We start from the raw sequence: 20,061 nt of genomic DNA, 5'->3' as shown, positions 1-20,061 counted from the left end.
CCATCATCATATCCTTAATTTTTTATGTTTAATATAGTATGTGTGTCCAATAAATAATCCTGAGAAGTTGTGGTATAAAAATCTCACACTTAATTAGGATTCTAGTTCAAGAAGAGACTCAAATACCATATCCATCTTTTACATGTGCACGAGGGTCCTGTTGGACAGTACTGACTGTTGTCTTTATTTGTTTTCAACAGTAAGAAAAAGCATCTATATATTTCTAACTTACTAAAATAATTTTTGTTTTACTCTGTTTTTTTTCCTTTATTTTCTATTTTGAATTCAATTCCCCTTCCTTGAAAGACTGGCATAATCCAAAATCTCCAAAGATTCAGTTCAAATCCAAATCAAATAATCAACCATGAGCAAAGAGTTGCTGCAGCTGTGGTTCTTGGGAAGCAACCCAGGTCAGTGAATATTGATATAGAGCTGACACAGAAGCCCTGGTGTTCCCTTGTCCATTTGTAAAATACCCTCACATCTTTCAAAATTTATCTCTACCATCATGGGCAATATTGGCTAAATAAATTATAGCAGCTATTCACACCAAGTTATTTTGCAGCCATTAGAAATCTTTCAGAGAATTTTCAATGAATTGGTAAAATTGTATATAATATTAGGTGATGACGTTGGAGAGAGAATTTTATCTACCATATGATCATGATTTCAAGATAAGTGGATGAGAAAAAAGACTGAAGAAACCAGATCAAAATATTGAGTGCTTTTCAAGAGTAGTGATTCTCTACTAACTTACAATGTCTTCCTCCTATATTTTTCTCTATTTTCCAAAATTTTTTTTCCAATGAACATGTGAAGCTCCTGTAAACCAGAAAAAAGTATTGTCCTATTTAATCCCAGCTCAGTATCATGAAAGGATCTACGATTAGTCATTTATACATCTTCCCAGCTTTGTTCCAACACTTGGCTCTCTCTCCGAGGCAATTTCCCTCAAGCTCCTTCTCTTTGTGAAATAAAAGGCTTTGACTCCAGTCAAAAGACTTTCAGAAATAAGAGGGAATGATATGGCAGAACAAATTGGTAGAGTGGAAAGAGCATGAGATTTTTGCAATAAGGAAGATCTGAGTTGAGTCCCAGGTTTGCCTCTTACCATAAACATGATCTTCACTATGTTGATGGAGCTCTCTGAGATCCAGGCCATTCATTTGCAAACCAGAACTGTGAAGAGCAGAAGAAATGCGCTCAGCAAGAGAAATAGATCCTAGATCTGGTGTGTTGAAGATAGGGTGGACTGGGTTAGTCAGTTAAATGGTGCAGAAAGAGGAGCAATGACCTCAAACTCCAGGTGAGCAAGAAACTACCGGAGTCTATTAGTGACTCTTACGCCCTGTAGCTTGCTTTGCTTTGAACGTGTACTTTACTGAGTTGAACTAGACAACTTCAGGTGCAGGTTGTATAAAATGTGGTTAAAAAAAAAAGTGGTTGGCTTGGGGCAGGGAATCCTAAACTGAAAGGTAACAGGTTATACAAGCAGCCATCTAGGTTAGGACTTAGATGTGTCAATCTTCCCTCTATTTACATTTGGGAGCACTTAAAAACTATTGATGTCCAGGATTTCTCTCAAATCAATGAAGGTGAGGGGGTGCGACTCAGGCATTCATCCTTTTTTAAAAAAAAAAAAAAAAACACTTTTAGGTAATTCTAATGTTCAGTCATTGTTAACAACTGCTTGGCTCTGCTTAGCTTCACTCCTCCCAGGGGCTGGACAGGCAGCTCTGGCTAGCCTTCATCTCCCCATGATTTGAGAATATTTACAACAAGAAGCTTCTTGACTGGAAGACAGATCATTGCTACTGTTTCAGCAACAGCTGAGCCTATGCAAGTGCACCAGGGAGGTCACAGGGAGCAGGGGACACAGGACAAGTTGGACAGCACATACCCTATCTCTGGGGGCACATGATACCCATCCAGCCCATGCCAATTACTATCATGTGGAATGCCTGTCCAGTGTTGGAGAACTTCATCTTTTTTAAAGATAAAACAGAACTCAAGATTTTATATAACATCTCCTGAGTTTTAAATGCCGGCTCATTTTTTTTTTTCTATGACACTTTAAGAAGCCAAAAGCAAACCATGTCTGTGGGCCAATCCAGCCTTCTGGTCAGTGGTTTGTGGCTTTTGGCTTAATACATATCTTAAGTATCTATCATAGAAGCCTTGGAGGGGTTGGTGGAATGGGCTATTTCAGTGAAATATGCCAGCTATGAAACAGAGACCATCTCCAGGCTGTTGAGGAAGGTCTCTTGCCTTTGCACAAGGGAGACAGCACCTGCATTGATGTTGGCAGTGTTTAGTTTTTAAATAAGCCTGCTCACCTGGTTTGGGCTTCTGCCCAGAGGCCTGAGCCAGCGCCTGCAGGGGCCATGATGATAATTCCTCACACACTGGAGCTAACATAGGTAAAGTGCGCGTCGCAGCACCTGGACATAGGAGATGGGTAATAAATGTTTGCTTTCCCATCACCTCCCACTTTGCCACTTCTCTCTCTCCCTTACCTTTTACCTTGAGATGTTTCTAAACATCTGGCATGTTCCTCCTTCTCTGGGAGGGCCTTGTTCAAGGCCATGGATAGCTGTGCTGCCATCATCATCTTCAGAGTTGGTGAATGTATAATTTCAACGTTTATTGAGAGGTCTGTTGTCCTCCTCCCCAACCTGAGATCAGCAAATGATTCTGACAAACTGGTATTAAAGCAGAGGTGCAAAGTATCTATAAATCATGAGTGCTGTGGAGATGTCTGTACAAATGTCAAATACACATTTGGTTTGATATGGGAATTCAGCTAGGAATTATTCTACAGTTAGGCTTATGCATCTGCTCAAAGACATGGATTTGCAATGCTTAATGCAGAAATTTTTGTGTGTGAGTTCAAAAATTAACCACAATTTAAATATTTATCTAAAGCGAGTCTGTATTTTTATAATAGGATCCTCTAAGTCAGTATTCTCAATCAGGAGGTCCTCGGCACCCCATGGGACATTTGGTAATGTCTGGGGACATTTTGTTTGTCATAAAAATGATAAACATGACTATGCTACTGGAATAGAGTGGGTGGACACCAAGCATGCTGCAAAACATTCTACAAGGCACACGACTGCCGTCCAAAACAGAATCGTCTGGCCCAAAATGTGCATAGTGCTAAGCCTGAAAAGCCCAGCTTTGCTGGTACTGAAGGGAAATAGGGAGGTCTGCAGACGCCCACGAGGAAAGATCTAGAAGCACATTGTTAAGAAATAATGCATTATCCACTCCCATTTGTGCACCTGAGAATTTACACACACACACACACACACAAACACACATTATATATTTATATGTTTGCATACGAGGCATGCATACATACTTGCTTATTCTGAGAATGTTCCTGAGGAAATGTACTTCAACGTTTCCTAACAATGGTTGTTACTGGAGAGGGATCCAAATCCACTGTAAGACAAGAACTAAATTTTATTTAATTTTGTGCACTTTTGTATTATCTTAGGTTTTCAGCAAATCAAGGCATATCACTTTCAATTAAAACTTATATTTTGGTGGTTGTTATTGTTCAGTAAAATGAAAAAGCTAGAATGAGACGGTGGCCAATGAGTCATCTTTTCCTCTCCCCCGCTCTCTGCAACCACTTCCTCCAACTTACTATATCAGTGCATTTCTCTGACATAGTGGTCTCCTAGGCAAAGCTCAGCTACCAGTAATTTTTGCTTTAATAAAAATTTAATTAAAATGTAAACTCTCTTAGGAAGATTTATGCTTTAAACCTTGTTTTTCAAATTCTGTTATGTAATGAAAGATTGTGTCATGTGTAGTGGGATTTTAAGTATGAAGTATTCTGGAATCAGGAAGACAATTTTGGACCTGCTGAAATGACGCCCCATATGGAAGCATCTCCTCCCTCTTTGTAATTTTTTTTTAAATAAACTATTTTGATGCTATGGAACACATAGATAGTAAAAAAGGTTACTATAGTCAACTGAATTAACATATTCATCACTTCACATAGTTATCCTTGTTTTGGTTGCTTTTGGGACAAGAGTAGCTAAAATTTACTCATTTAGCATAAATCCCACATACAGCACCATTTTCTTACCTCTCCTCGTGTTGTACATTAATCTCTAGACTTGCTCTTCATCCTTCACATCTGCTACTTTATACCCCTGACCTACATTTCCCTGTGTTCTCCCCTTCCCTCTAGTGCCACTCCTGGTAATCACCATTTTTATTTGTCTTTGTATGTTTTGCTTGATATTTTTTAGATTGCACAAATAATTGAGACAATGTTTTTTGTTTTGTTTTGTTTTGTTTTTCCTGTATCTGGCTTATTTCCCTTGGAAAAAAATGTCCTTCCGATTTGTTCATGTTGTGACAAATGACATGATCGTATTCCTTTTTAAGTTGAATAGCATTCCAATGTGTATATGAGTAAGAGCCTCTCCATTCATCCACCAACAGATATGTGCATAGCAATGCATAGCAAATGCATTGGACTGAGAGTGCCAATATCTTCACAAGGTGATGATTTAACTTCCCTTGGGCATTCCTTCAGAAGAGTGATTAAAAAGTCACATGGTAGTTCTACTTTTAACCTCTTTAGAAACCTTCAGTTATGTTCCATAATGGTGACTGCAGTCTACATTCCTTTCAGCAGCGTACAAGGGCCTCATTTTCTCTTTCCCACAATCATATTCGATGCTTTGTAATAGCCATCCTGATGGATGTGAGGTGGTATCTCAGTGCTCTTGGTTTGCAGACCCCTTCTTCTTTGTTCTTTGGATGAGTCTTGGAGGAATTTCCTTTTGAGATTGTATCCTTTACACGCATGTTCAAAGCAGTCACAAACTTAACCACGAATGACCTCTGCAATATGGACTGCAGATTCTAAGGAAGCACAAAAACGTTTGGTTTGATCTTTAGAATCTTCTTTTATTTCTAAATGTTTCCAACCAATCCTAAAATGACCAACTCTATTCTAATTCCAATAACCTATCATGACATTTTCCAGTTAACTGAAGATTATTCTATATTATAAGAAATGCTAAAAAATTGAAGACCTGTTCTACCTAAAAAAAAAAGAACCTAAATATAAAATAAGCTAGAATCTTCAATTTCTTTCTACAAAGAAGAAACAATCTGGAACCTGTATTTATATAATTTAAAAGAAAAAAAAAATAAAGGATGGCTGTGTGGGATAAGGGCTGGTATTAGACACATTAAATGACATTGTCATTTATAAAGGGCTGCATTTTTCCACCACCAATTACGTTGCATATATTTAAAATCCTTCAAGGCAGTAAATACTTTTTTAATATGCCACTTCTTTACTATGTAAAATAGTCTTTTATAGATTGGCCTCTTGGTTAATATCAGCCCTTCCAATCAAGCATCCAATTGTAACCCTGGCTCCCTCCCTTGAATCATTTTCACTAGTTGTATATTAAATATACAGCCAATACCATATAGTTATGATCTCCATCTGCAGACTCGGATATTTTCAATGGCCTTAGCAAGATTTCCTTTGGGTACTTTGAACAGAGACAAAATAGGCAATCGACTATCCTGAAGCAATTATAAAGCTGGGTTGTTCAATTTTGTATGGTGAGAATTCATTTGCCTGACACCTAGCCTAACATCACTGCGGATAAATGCAATAAAATCTATAGGGTTCGACTCAATTCTGGCATCATGTATCAGAACATTGTATCTTATCAAAAACATTTTCTCAGGTGAAATAAGCTGTCTATAGTTACAGAACTGCTTTAGCTGTAAATGTGATTGTCATAAAAAAAAAAACACATTAGCAAAAGGTCTACCATTTAGAGAGTCAAAAAAAAAATTAAAAAAAAAAAGCCATCCAACATGCTTTCCAAAAAGAAATTCAGCTTCTACTGGTGAAGCCCAAAATTAAAATACTTTTCTGTGAGCCAAATAGTATGGGTAACATCACTATAATTACTTATCTCGTGCGGCCACTACAAGAGTCTTCTAATTGTTCTTCTTTAACAGAGAATAGCAAAGCTTTCCAAACTAGCCTTAACACTTCTGCCAGGACAATCTTTCTAAATGACAGTCTCATCTGGTCACTCTCTAGTTTAAAACCATAATTCCTCCCTGAGATCCTAAGGGAAAGACTTGGGTGATTTCCCTCCAAGTACAAATGAGACTTTGCATGATCTTACTCCAGCCATGCTAGCTTCCCCTAATTCCTTCACTCTTACCCTACACTTCAGCAATACCTAAACGTCTTGCATTTCCCTGGATAGCTCTGCTATCTGGTGCCCACCTCCAGGAATTACGGTCAAGAGAGTAAGGCAGTTGCCTCAAGTGACAAATTTGAGGATGCCACCACAAAAAGAAAGAAAGAAAAAAAGTGGTAATTAAAATACACGTTAATGCAATATTTTTTTAAAAAATCAAAGTTAATGCAAAAATATGTAATGAATAAATTATCAAACTAATGTAAATATAATATTATATGAATCAAAATATTTATCCACTGATAATCATCCCTCCTGCTTTGTCTATTCTGTATGTGTTTACTATGCCCAAATGTTTTAATCCTTCAAAAAATGCTTCTTCTGGGAAGCTCTTGCTGATTTCACTCTTCACAGAAATAAAACTGGGGCCACTTCTGAAACACCACACTTGTACATGCTGTTATTTTGCTCTAATCACTCTGTCTTTGATCCTTTGGTCGGTTGACTGTCTCTACACCAGCTTCTGTTACAGAACTGCCTTAGAGCACACCTCTGTGAAAGGCACAATGCGTGTTCTGCCCCATGTCTCTCTCTGAGACAACATGGCAAGCAGATTTCTAAGATGGCCCTATGATTTCCACAGCTTCATGTTAAGCTCATGATGAAGTTACATTATATGGCAAAGGTAAAGCTCTCAAGCTCCTGATTAGGTTATAAGACAAGGGTAGCACTTTGCAGATGTAATCAAGACCCTGGATCAATTGAATTTAATCAAAAGGGTGATTTTCCTAGAAGTCCTGTTTTAATCATAGGAGAGGGTTCAGGTTTCCATTAAGTCAAAGGGTATCCTGCTGTCTTTGAAGAGCAAGTTCCATGAAATATGCAGGAAATGAGTTCTGTTAAAAAAAACTACTGAATGCACTCCAAAGAGAAGCCCAAGCCACAGGTGAGACTATCTCCCCAGTTATCACCTGATTGTAGCTTTGTCTGACCTGAGAAAAGCACAGTGCTATTCTGTTCTGTTCTCCTGTGTGCTGACTCCTGCCCCACAGAAACTATTTTAAGTTGCTACTTTCTTACATAATTTATTATGAAAAATAGAAAACTAATACAGAAGCTGGAAAGTAACACCCTAAAAGAATTCCCTGTGTACAATTTATCATTTACCCTTTAATCTGTTATAGCAAGCCTAGATTAATCTTTCTGAAGAAGAGCTATGAATGTGTTATTCTTTATTCATAGACTTTCATTTGGTCTTCCCCATTTCCCAGAATAAAATGAAACTCCAGAGTATATACTCTCAATGGCCTTCTTTTAACCTGTCCTTCAAAACCTACTTCCCATTACTCTATAATATTCTTTATTCCAGCCAAACAGCATTTCTTCTTTTGATATAGAACCTAGGTAATTCTTTTCTCTATAGTTTTCTCATATCTACTAACTACAGACTCGTGTTTGATGACAAATTCCACTGATTATTCAGGTCTCAATCTTAATTCCTACTTTATTGTTTTATTCTTAGTACTACTGAAGGTACGCTCTCTTAGCTTCAAAGAAAATGTTAAGTTGGACGAAGGAAAAGCATTTTTGCCCCAAATTGCCTCTGTAAAACCAAAGAGCACAAAATAAAAGTGACAAATGCCTTATATAATGGGAATAGAACATAACCACCATGCCCATCCATAAACTGTAAATAATCATTACCGAATATTGTGAAATATGGTGGCATCCAGGGACAACATTGAGAAAAGGTAAATGTTTTTACAGAATTTGGAAAGCTAGAAGAGATCTTAACAGTTGAGTAAATTATTTTGAGGGGTGAATTTCTGACTTCTTACATAGGCATGATGACATTGTAAGAGTCTCAAAGAGGTCTTTTGGAAATAACAGTCACAGAGGAAAAGGAATCAAATAAAGACAAGCATTGTATTAGTTACAGACACACACACTTAATACAATATGTGCATATATATACATATATGCTATTAATAACTGCATATATGTATGTGTGTTTGTGTGTATACTGGCTCACACAATATGGCATCTGAGATGTACCATGATCTATACATCTCAGCTTATGTCTGTAAGCTGGTGACCCAGAAAACGTCAATGGAGCAACTCAGTTTGAGTTCAAAGTCTTGGGAACCAGAGGAAGCAAGCACATTGCAAATCCAAACTAAGGACTGGAGAAGAAGAGACATGATGTCCCAACTGAAGCAGTGAGGGAGGGAAAAGAAAAAATTCCTTCTTCATGCACCTTTTATTCTATGAAGGTCTTTCATGAATTGGATGATGCCCATTGGAAAAGGGCATCCGCTTTAGTGAGCCCACCAACTCAAATGTTAATCTCATCCAGAAACACCCTCATGGACACACCCAGAAATAATATTAAAATTGGAAACCCTGCAGCCAGTCAAATTGAAAAGTAAATCAAACCAACTTTCCAAGAATCTGGTTGCAACTGAGTTGGCTGGCAATCACATCGGTGACTTTGCAGCATATGCAACATCCACAATAACCCCACTGAAACAGTCACCGTGGCAAATGAGGTTTTGCAGACCTTCTCCTGGTCCAGAGTAAATACATGCTTCTATGGCAGAATTTTAGTGTCAACAGACCTCAATACAAGATTGTGGTTCAGCACCCTTCTCAGATCTCACTACACACATTACTAGTCTTAAATAAATTGCTGGATCTGAAAAAAAAAATGGCTCAGATTTAAAAAATAATATGGAAGCATACATCCAACATTGAAATGACACAAAGACATAGATAGGAAATTAAAGTAAGATTAGAGAAATTTCAATAGAGACAATCCTAAATACCAGCATAATTGTCATAAAAAATCACTAAAAATGATGTAACCAATCTTTTAAGAAACAAAATAATAAAAATGTCACCCTGAAAGACTCAAGGTATAGATGCAAGTGATTAAAAAATAGAAAAATAATAAAATGAGAAGATAGCAATACTTACAAACAAATGAGAGAGAAAATTCAAAACAACTTCAGTTACTAAAATTATATTAAAAACATACACAACTGTCAATATTGCTAAAAAAATGAAGTCGTGGGCAAAGAGATACCCTTTAAAAATTGAAAAAATTAAAAAATAAAAAAGATTTTATTAAAAGTTATAAAGAAAATGATAAATCTGAATTATGGTAAAAATCAATAATGTACATGTAATCAGTGTCTCAGATGAAGTAAAAGGTAAATATGGAATGAAAAAAAATTTAAAGATATAATAAAAGAAAACTTTTCAGAAAAAATCTCAATCTGATGAATAAAAAGGGAAATTATGCCTTAAGAAAATGTCATACAGGTATACAGGGGGAAAAAAACATAAAAAATGATGAAGAATAAATCATCCAGGCAACACGCTTAATTTGTCTGAAAGGGGAAAACTCAGACTGGTTTCAGATTTTGTTAGTTTTAAACTTATTGAGAAACACATGAAAACTATACAGAACAATGCTGTCTTTGGAATAAGAAATAATAAAGTGTGATCCAAATGTTCTATATCGTTTTATAGAACCCATGGGCTCTTGTTAACAAAACAAAAATAAGTGGTATGACTCATTTATCAACCAATTGATGAGAAAACAGCCTGAAAATAAAATAAGTAGTAAATCCTCTAAGTAGATACTTATGACAAAGGAGGTGTGAGAATTATAGAATTCAGGGATTTATATTGCAATGTAGAATTATTACATAACTAGTATGAATTCAAAGGTGAAAAAGGGAAAGTCTGATGGAGGCATTTTAAACATGATGTTTTCTTCTCTTTTTTTAATAACTAGAAATTAATTCAATATATATTTTGATTAATGAAGGTCTTAAAAATTTAAAGGTACCAAGGAACCAAGTGATAAAGAGAGAATTACAACCAAAGCAGGGCATCAGAAGCAGGAAACGGAAATTAACTAGTAAACATGCTGTCTGAAGTTGACAGAGAAAAAGAGATTTAAATCTAACACATGAAAATTTAAATACAACTATCAGAAATACTAAAGGGAGCCCAGAAACTTTCTGAATGATCAAAAGAAAAAGGCACAAAAATGGCAAATTAGGGAAATGTGGATTTTAGGAGAATGTTAATTAAATAAAATCAAATGCAATTAATATCTTCTTACTTACTCACATATACATCAATATGAACTCACGTGTAGAAAGCTCCTAGAAGTAGGCTAGGGTGGTTGAGGGTGGGAACTTCTGGAAGGCTGAATTAGTAGAAAATATATTTTTATTTTTTAAGCTTTTAGACTGGCCATTTCATTATGTAGATGTATTGTTTTCTCAAAATTAATAAAATATGTATTTGTTGTAATTTAAAACAAATTACATAAATGTTTAAAACATTTTGTTTATATATCATAATTGCATATGAACAACAATGAAGACCTTCAAGAAGAAAATATAATCACATTTTCAATATAATTTTATTTCTTCCACTTACATGGAAAAGAAAAAAAAACAAATAACATGGATATTAATCCAAGATGATTATTATCTTTATATATTCTCCTCATTTTCCTCATAAGCATAATTTTTCATAGATTTTATTGTATTTTAATAGAGTTTCACATCCTAGTTTGTCATTAAACTGATAATATAACGAACATTTATTAGAATTATTTAATAATCTCACTAAGATAATTGTAACATCTGGAAAATATTTCTTGAAGAAGTTTGCCACATTTATTTAAAAAATGCACCACAAGCCAGAATTTTTCATCATGGTAAATAATGTTACAATAAATATTTGTTTTGCAAGAAGATTATCTTTGTTTAACACACTTGCATTAAGGTCTTGTCAAAGGAATCAGTTACCCTGAGTTTCTTTATTTCCTACCGGTTAATGCAATCTCTTCCTGATCTAAGACCTTTTAGCTCATTCATCTATTTTGGTATACTACCATTGTATGCCCTTCACATTTGTGCTGTATATACTTACTGTGTATCTCATAGGTGACTAATATCCACCCAATATGTGAATAAAGGAGATGGATGGTAATCAATGGAAGACTTTCTACCCAGTCAGTCATGACACATGGCTAACGCAGGACTCTACCCTAGAGCATGCCTCCTGTTGCAACTCTGCTTCATGTATCGCCCACCACTGCTACTTGAATATTTTCCAAGAATTTCTGAGTTTCCAACTTCTGTGGTTATTCTTTCTTATAATTAATCTCTTGAGAAGAGAAAAAGCAGGGTTTTTAAAATTCCCACCTCTTCTGGGAAAAAAAAAGTCAGTTTTTTCTACTTTAGGTAAGAAAGGAATAGTTCTCACCAACTAGAATCTCCCTCTGGCAAAGTGTCCTGGAGTGCATAAACCTCTGTGACACCAAACCAAGGGACATACACTGGTAAAGATGCTGAAAAACTGAAAGACTAAAGATTACATGACAGATCTTTTTTGAAAGTCAAGGTGGTTTCCAAATCTTTTCTTTCAGCAAAATTGAGAAGGACTAATCAAGTTGTCAGCTAATAGATTAAAAATAATTGATGATGCCTGGTGACTGTGTGAACGTGAACATATATTGCCAAAGAAGATCAAAGACTTGAGTGACATTGCCCCTTCAGTTTCCATCCACTGACATAGGAATGTGATTTCTCAGCACTTATATCTACAAAAACCAAAAATAGGAGCAGGTAATTGTGTGAAAATTCTAGTAATAAGTGAGATCCATCCATAGACCTATGGGCCAATGAAAGAATTAAAGGACATAGACCTCATTAAGAGATGACTATCCAATAAAATATTACTTTGATGCTTAATACTTTTGAATCAAATTTGAAGCATAATATGTTGTTTTGATCAATGACATGCCAATTCTATAACTCAATGTGAAAGATATTTTTAACACTTAACAGTCTTATGGTTACAGGAAACATTTAAAAAATTAAATCTCAATTTATGTGTGTGGTTTATTGTAGAAAAGTATGGCAAGGCAATCAATAAATTCCTCCCAAGCATAAAACACATGAAATTGGGATAAAATTTTTCAGAGGAAGTAGAATAAAAATACTAGTTTGAAAAGCAAAATTAATGCTGTTATATTTAAAACCATTCATGTATTTTAAATGAATGGTGGTAACTATTTAGTCATTATGATAGTTACATTGTACTGGGAAAATTTGAAGCATGATCTAACAGTTGTAATTTTAAATGTTAATATTTGCATTATGAAGGAAATTTTGATGTCTCTGAAAGTACTTAAATATATGATGAGAAATGAGACCAAAATATATATAAGTGTGTGTGTTATTTTACTTTATCATTTTAGGCATTTGGAGGCTGCCCCCCTAAGCTAGAGTCATTCAACTTTATGCTTTGTCACAACTGTTATTAACAAGTGGTGTGCACAACAGACAACCTCGCCATCCTTGAACCCTACTCCATGTCTACAACTCCAAAGTCTCACCAGAGGCTCTGAAATCATGTCTGACCAGCACCAGAAGGGCTGAGTTAAGTGGTGCATTTCTAACCAAGTAACCAATAAAGTTAAAATCTCCCATTGACATGGTAAGTGTGCCCCTTGAGCTCAACGGATAGCAAAGTGCTCCAGATGAGCTTACCTGAGCATCTCTTCTGCTAGGAAATGAGTTCTGATGGTCTAACTCTGACCACTCCGGTTGTTCCTGACACTCCCAGCCATCACTGTGCCAGATGCCCCTGTGGCCTCTTGAGTCTCCCAGTGTACTGTCCATACTGGTCCAGGGGGTATCAGGCCCTGCTGACTTCTTCAGTTCAAACTTTCAAATATGGAGCCCATCTGTCATGTGGAAAAGTATTTGAGGCTAAAAACCAATTTTCTCACCTTATTTTTTTTCTTTGAGGACTTCTGGTTTTCCCTATCTGTGGGCTATTTACAGTTTTATGTTAGAGAATTTTTGTTTTCTCTAAAAGCAAAGAATGAGTAGGGAGGAAATGGCATTGATTTGAAATCTGTATTTAAAATGTGGCATGGAAGATGGATACAAGCTTAAAGGCTAACACAAGTATATGTTATTTGAGATAAAGCACTACTAAAATGTTCCTTTATAAACCACTCTATTGAAAATGTAAAGCTTCCATTCTCCCCATGAGGAGGAGGAGACAATGTATTTCCGTTTCATAATGGAGAAGTATTAAAGGTGGCTGAACATCAAGCAGGAAGTTCAACGGGGGCTCCAGCATCTAGGGTGCCTCACAAACATGTCGAGTTGGAAGAAATTTATTTTTGACACAGTATTTCAGATTTTGATTGCTCTACCTCTTCCCCACCTCCCCAGAATGTAGACATCATTCATGTGGGCTAACTGGGCAATCCAGCTTGAGAGTATAGTGGTTTTTAATACCGAATTTAAAAGATGCTGAAAGAAAAACAATATTACCTATCCCCCATCCAACAAACTCATCTAGAATTTGAAGTTTCACAACATCACAAAGGCGCTGACACTTTCAGAAACAATATTGTTTAAGCACATAAAACCTGCCCTGGGGAGGTCAAGGTGTTGGGGATCCAGATGAATAAAAGACAAACCATTCCTCTTAGAGCTCATGATTGGTATGGAGGCAAAGTTATAGGTGATTTATAATTTATAATTGTAAACTGTAAAAAATCTGTAAGTCGTAGTGAATTAAATTTTTTTAATGATGGAAATGATAACCATTCCCTACTCTGGATTCTATTCCTTCTACATGGTGGCTGTTGGGTGAAGCATGTGTGTTCTTATTTCTCTTCTCCCAATGATGCCTCAAAGTGGATCTTATTACCCACTGAAAACTGCTGTGGGTAGCTATTTGGAGAAAATGAGTGACATTTTTTGACTTAGTATTTTAACAGTCCCTCTGATGTTTTTATCCTCCCCTCAGTGAGATGACAGTGCTGAGCTTGGTGTTTCTCAGTGAGACTGCAGTGCTGAGCTTGATGCTTCTCAGTGAGACTGTAGTGCTGGGCTTGGTGCTTCTCTCCTACCTTACAGTAAAGCTGGGAGAATTCATATCAATTATTTTCCTCCTCGGTGCTGCATGGCCTATTCTCCAGTGCCCCAAGACAGTCATTTAGTATGTTTTGACCTATTTTCCTGTTATTTAAAGCAGGAGGAAAAGTCCAGTACCAATTAAGAGGAAGCTTTAAGTGATTTGCTTTTGAAATTATCCCCTGTAATTTGAATGTTTATAATTATTTTTGTTGTCTATTTTAAACAGAACAGAAGGGGTTGGAAGGAAAATGTTCAAATTGCTCAGGAAACATACCAGCCAAGAGAAGTCTATAAAAATCCTAAATTCAAGACTCACTTGTCCTTTCCACCTGTGGTGGGCAGAGGCCCTCTGATCTCCTGGTTCATTTATTCACCTCTAGAGCATTTTAGTGTGTATGTCATCTGCCCCAGGAAGTCTCCCCAGCCTCCTTCACTGGGCGCTGGCACTAAAATCACTGGAGAGAGAACTGGGTCTTGTGGGCACAGTGCCATCTTATCCTGGTGCTCAACATTGTCTTCCTGCTGCTTTTCACCTCAGTGGTGGGTCTTGAAATGCATTTTGATTGGAAAGGGAGCAAAGGCTGTTGCATGATGGGGAAGCATCAAGATCCATGTCTGGTTCACCACTGATTTCCAATAATCTTGGCAAATACTCATTTGCTAAAAGCACCAGGCCACAGATTCCACTCTTTCCGCTTATCCACGAACACACATTGAGACATCCTTCCGTTCATTTTTAGCTGGCTTCTCTCAATCTATACAACATTTTCCTTCAGGCCTTAATAAATACTCAACTCCATTAAAAAAAAAACTTTCCAAATAATATATTTCCTGGTGTGTATGGTTATTGCTTATGATATATATTTGGCCATTAGTAATATTCTTCACTCTAAATTGGGTTAGATTATTAAATGAATAAACAACTTTTTACCAAGTTTATGAGCTCCATGGTGTGTTATATATTTTTAGACCTTCCATGAGTCTAAAAGCTAGTAATTCTCAGTGAATATTTAATGAATTGATTAATATTGTTATATGCAATTCTGTGGGCTGATGGTTCATTATGAACATTTTATTCTGTTGATCTGTTATAACAATATACTATAAACTGGGGAGCCTATAAACAGCAGAGATTTGCTTCTCATGTTTCTAGAGATCAGGATGCTAGCACCTTCTGTGTCCGGTGAGGACCCACTTGCTCATACAAAGATGGCAGCTTCTCACAATGGCCTCACATGACAGAAGAGATAAGAGAGATTCTGTGGTCATTTTTACAGGGGCAGGTATCTCATTCACAACGGCAGAGCCTTCCGAAGTTCCCACCACCAGGTCAAATCACCTGAAGATTATGTTTCAATGTGAGTTTTGTGGAAGAGGGGAGGACGTAAACATCCAATCCATAGCAATATAAATGAAAATAAAGGGCAATGTTAATAAAGAAGGAAAGTTTGGAAAATTAAAACAAAAGACATGAGCCAAAAATTCACAGTTTGGAAAATAAACCCCCCAAAAAACAACAACTTCAATTTCATAGTTATCAAAGAAATGCAAATGCTAATGTCAACAAGATGTGTAGTTTCAATTTTCAAAGCAAAGATATTTTTAAGTAATAATATTCAATGTTAAAGAAACTAGTGAGAAAGGAACATTTTTTAACTGCTAGCGGGAGTGTGAATTAGCACAACCTTTCTGAAAGTCAATTAGCAATATGTATGAAGAGTTTAAAACAATCCATACCTTTTTTATCATATTTCTAGAACCTACCCTATGGGAATAATCAAAGATTTGCCAAAGAAATGTGTGGGAAAGGATGTTCCGCATAGCATTATTCATAATAGCTCATAAAAACCAAATATCAACCAATAAGGGAGAGGATAAATAATAGTACATATAATGAGATTTTTATGTTGCCATTAAAAATGATGTTTCAAAGAATATTTAATGGCATGCAATATGACATGTAATGAAGTCAGGCCACAAATCTATATATAGAAATGCTAACAATTTTGTTAAAAGTCTAACCACATACAGAGAGAAAGTAGAAAGAAAAAAGGAACACATGTAGAGGAGCCAAATTTTTAATAAATGCAAGTAGGATGATCCTTTTAATTCCAAATATGTCAATAATTACATTAAATTAAAAAACATGAGATTCCTTCTCTCTCTTATTCTTTCTGAATAGATATGCCTAATATGATTATCTTCTTCTTGCTACTTATATTCATTTAGTGGCCACCCTAGAAACTACATCCTGCATTCTTGACCTTAATTAATAATTTCACTATCTCTCAGGCAATGCAAGTTCTAACACTTAAACATCACCACTGTTATACTAATTTTAACAATTAGTTATCAGGGGAAAATGTATGCATATATACAAATTTACTATGCAGACCCTCCCCAACTTAGGATGGTTTTTTACAATGGTATAAAGGCAGCATGCATTTAGTAGAAACCATACTTTAAATTCTCATTATTGATTTTTCTCTGGACTAGTGATGTGTGGTATGATAGTTTCTCATTATTCTGATCAGAAGCAGCCAGCCACAGCTCTCAGCCAGCTACAGATCAGATAAACAATCAGGACTGTATTGTGTTGCTATGCTTTGATGTTCAGTAGGTTAGGAGTATTAAAACGACTTTTGACATAACATTATTTTCAACTTACAACGTGTTTATTGGAACAAATTTTATCAAAAGTCAAGGAACATCTGTAGTTTCTCCTGATAAAGTAGTAATAGTAGCACTGTTCATAAATAATAATATCATATGATACTTTCTATTATAAATTTCATAGCCTAATTGATTCTTACAGAATTCTTCCAGTGATTTTTTTTTATAAACTCTTGCATCCTTTGTCCAACTATGGTTGTAGTTGATGAGAAAAGGTAGATATGACATGAATGGTTTAATATCTTACATTAATGAGCATTATAATAATGAAATAATGAAGATATATGTTAGAGCTTGGCACCTTGACATGAGAAATTTCCTTGCTAATTCTAAGATGTTCAACTAACATTCTTTGTCACTTTCCAGACAATCTGTAAAGACAATACATCAAGTAGTGCTCAGTTTTTATGGTGTAAATACTCTCATAATGATTTACTCCAAATTACAATGTAACATCACTGAATGATGCTGGGACAAGATGAACAGTCATGCATTATTACATTGTTTTTCCATCACAGAGGTATATTAGATATAAATAGTCTCAGTAGCTTAGATATAAAGAAATGTAGTGAAATAACTCAGAAGTTGTGATTTGTGTATCTACTACATCGCTATTTAATTCGATTATTTGTGATTTTTTACAATTTAATTTTTGATAATGGTTTAGGTAACACATGGAACAACTAGATTTCAAAATTAGTGAACATTAAGCAGTAAGTCCCTACCAATTGATGTGGGCTGGCTCCAGCACATGACTGGAGTCTATTTCAATAACTGAAAATAGGTTAACATTTTAAAAAGTAATACTTATCCATATATTAATTTTTCCAATCATTTTATCTCTACTTGCATTATTATTCTTGTTATTAAAATAATTTCCCCTCTTTCTGAAGAACTCCTTTTAGTATTTAACTTAATGGTATTCTGCTAGTAACCAATTCTCAATGTTTTTGTTTGTGTAATAGGCAGAATGATGGCCCCTAAGGATATCCACGTCCTAATCCTCAGAACCTGTTCATGTGTACATTTCAGGACAAAAGAAACTTTGCAAATGTGATAGAGGTAAGGCATCTTAAGGGGAGATTCTTTCATATTACACATGTTTTTTCAGTCTAATCAAATGAGCATGGAAAATTAGAGAAACATAAAAGCCTCAGGGAACCAAAGGGATGGCAGTTTGAGAAAGTCTTGGTCCAGCATTGCTAATTTTGAAGATGGAGAAAGGATAACACAAAACAAGACACAGAATGACTTCTATAAGTTAGACAAGAGAAGGAAATGGATTCTCTTAGTTTACAGAACAGAATTCATCCGTACCACAATGCTTACAGCACAATGAGACTGGTGTTGACCTTTATTGTGAAAAGACTATCAGCTTGCAATGATATGTGGCATCAAACGTGTGATTTGTTATGAAAGCAAGATAATACAGTTTGAAATGCCTTTCTTCGCCTTTATTTTTGAAGCATGTTTTAACAAAATTTTAAATCTAGACTGGGAATTATTTTTGTATACAATTAAAAATCTATCCCATTATCTTTATCTTTCCATTGTTTCTATTTAAAAATCAATAATATTTCTTAGCTCTATAACCTTTCCTTTGCAAATAATGTGGTTTTTGTTCTCTTGGCTTCAGATTTTCTATTTATTCTTATTTTAAAATCTTTCTACTATGATTGCCTTTTTAAAATTTATCCTATTTTCAGTTTTCTAAGCTCTTTAAATCTGTGGTTTTATGACTTGAATTGGTCTTGAAAAATAATCTGTTAGTATCTATTCAAAAGTAATTTTTCTCCATTCTCTCTATTGTTCTCCCTTACTCTGGGACTCAAATTAAAAGTTTATTATACATCTGTTCTATAAGTTTGTTGTGTTCTTTTCTATATATTGTATCCTTTATTCTGTATTTTTCTCTCTATACCTCATTCTGAATATTTCCTACTATTCTGTCTTCTCTTTCTCTAATCCTATCTTCTATTGCATTTACTCTTTTATTTATAAATTCTATTCAATACTTACTCTTATTTTCTTTTTTAATATTCGTATTTCCATTTTATTTCTTCTCATATTGTCAAGTTCTCTGTCAATTTTTTATCTATTTTCAAACATTAATCTTATTATCTTAAATTTTCTTTTTTGGATTTTACTCAAGATGCTTTTCTAGTTTTTGTTTATTTGTTTATTCCTTGGGGGGGAAGCATTTGGTTTTCTTTTATAGCATTACTTAATTGAATATTAGATGTTGCATGCCAGCAAAAGTTTTAAAGATTTTTAAGGTGCTGTCTTTCAGAGAGGACTTACTTTTCTTCTGACCAGTGGCTACAAAATGATCATGTCACCTTAATCAGTCAACATCGTCTACTTATCATTTGCTCTTATTCCTATGGTGTAGCACTTCCAAGCTCTCAAGGTAGCACAGACTGTTTACCTTAAGTTTTTCCCTTTATTGCTCAAATTTCATGTTTATTTCTCAAGTACTATAAAACTGATTCTTTTTTTTTTTCTTTTTAAAAATTCCTTGGTCACTTAGAAAGATTTCTCTAAATTCTTGTCTCCCAAATTTTGATTGCCTTGGTTGTTCTCTATATCTTAATATAACTTTTTCTTAGTATCTTGTTCACATTTTATAGTCATTTCTGGTGAAGGTTTAGTCTGATGCTATCTTTTCTGTTAAGTCAGAAGTAGAAGTGTTTCAGAGACTATACTTTGTTTTTGTATATGCTAAAAGTTTAATTGAACTTTGACAAAGAGTAGATATTCGGGGTTAATGGATGCAATTAATTAACCAGTGAATGAAATATAGTGTTTATGATTTCAAGCAGAAACTAGTATTTGTACAATTTATACAATACTCACTAGAACTGCCATTGATTTATGCTTTGATTTTATGCCAACTATTTACACTATTGGGCACTAAAAATAAAGAGTCTTATGGAAAGTATTATGGTACTATTGTTAGATATATTGTTGAGGAATTGGTTTATGATGATAGTAGAGTTCCCTTAGGCAAGCACTCAGAAAACATACTCATTTGGCCATAATGCTGGGAATAGTTGTCTATTGCCATGTACTTTGGTCTGATTTTATTCTGAACTTACAGTGTTATGTGACTGTTCAGGGGTTTGAGTTTTTTGTTGTTTCATTTTTGTCTTGTTGTTGTTGTTGTTGTTGTTGTTGTTGTTTCCCTTGATTGATAGAAAGCTTTGGGG

General features: G+C 35.1%; 1 long non-coding RNA gene across 1 annotated transcript; it reads left to right on the top strand.

Moving 5' to 3' along the window:
* The first annotated feature begins 11,498 nt into the window (after positions 1–11,498).
* LOC124078608 (uncharacterized) lies at positions 11,499–18,390 on the top strand. Its single transcript, XR_006846959.2, has 4 exons — positions 11,499–11,863; positions 12,499–12,737; positions 15,457–15,537; positions 17,818–18,390. It is a non-coding gene; the product is annotated as an uncharacterized LOC124078608 (long non-coding RNA).
* Positions 18,391–20,061: the final 1,671 nt, after the last annotated feature.

The sequence above is a fragment of the Marmota monax genome, unplaced genomic scaffold (assembly GCF_021218885.2).
Source record: "Marmota monax isolate L192 unplaced genomic scaffold, Marmota_monax_Labrador192_F-V1.1 WCK01_AAM20220418_F8-fsc00009, whole genome shotgun sequence".
NCBI lineage: Eukaryota > Metazoa > Chordata > Mammalia > Rodentia > Sciuridae > Marmota > Marmota monax.
This window is presented reverse-complemented; position numbering and strand designations above follow the sequence as displayed.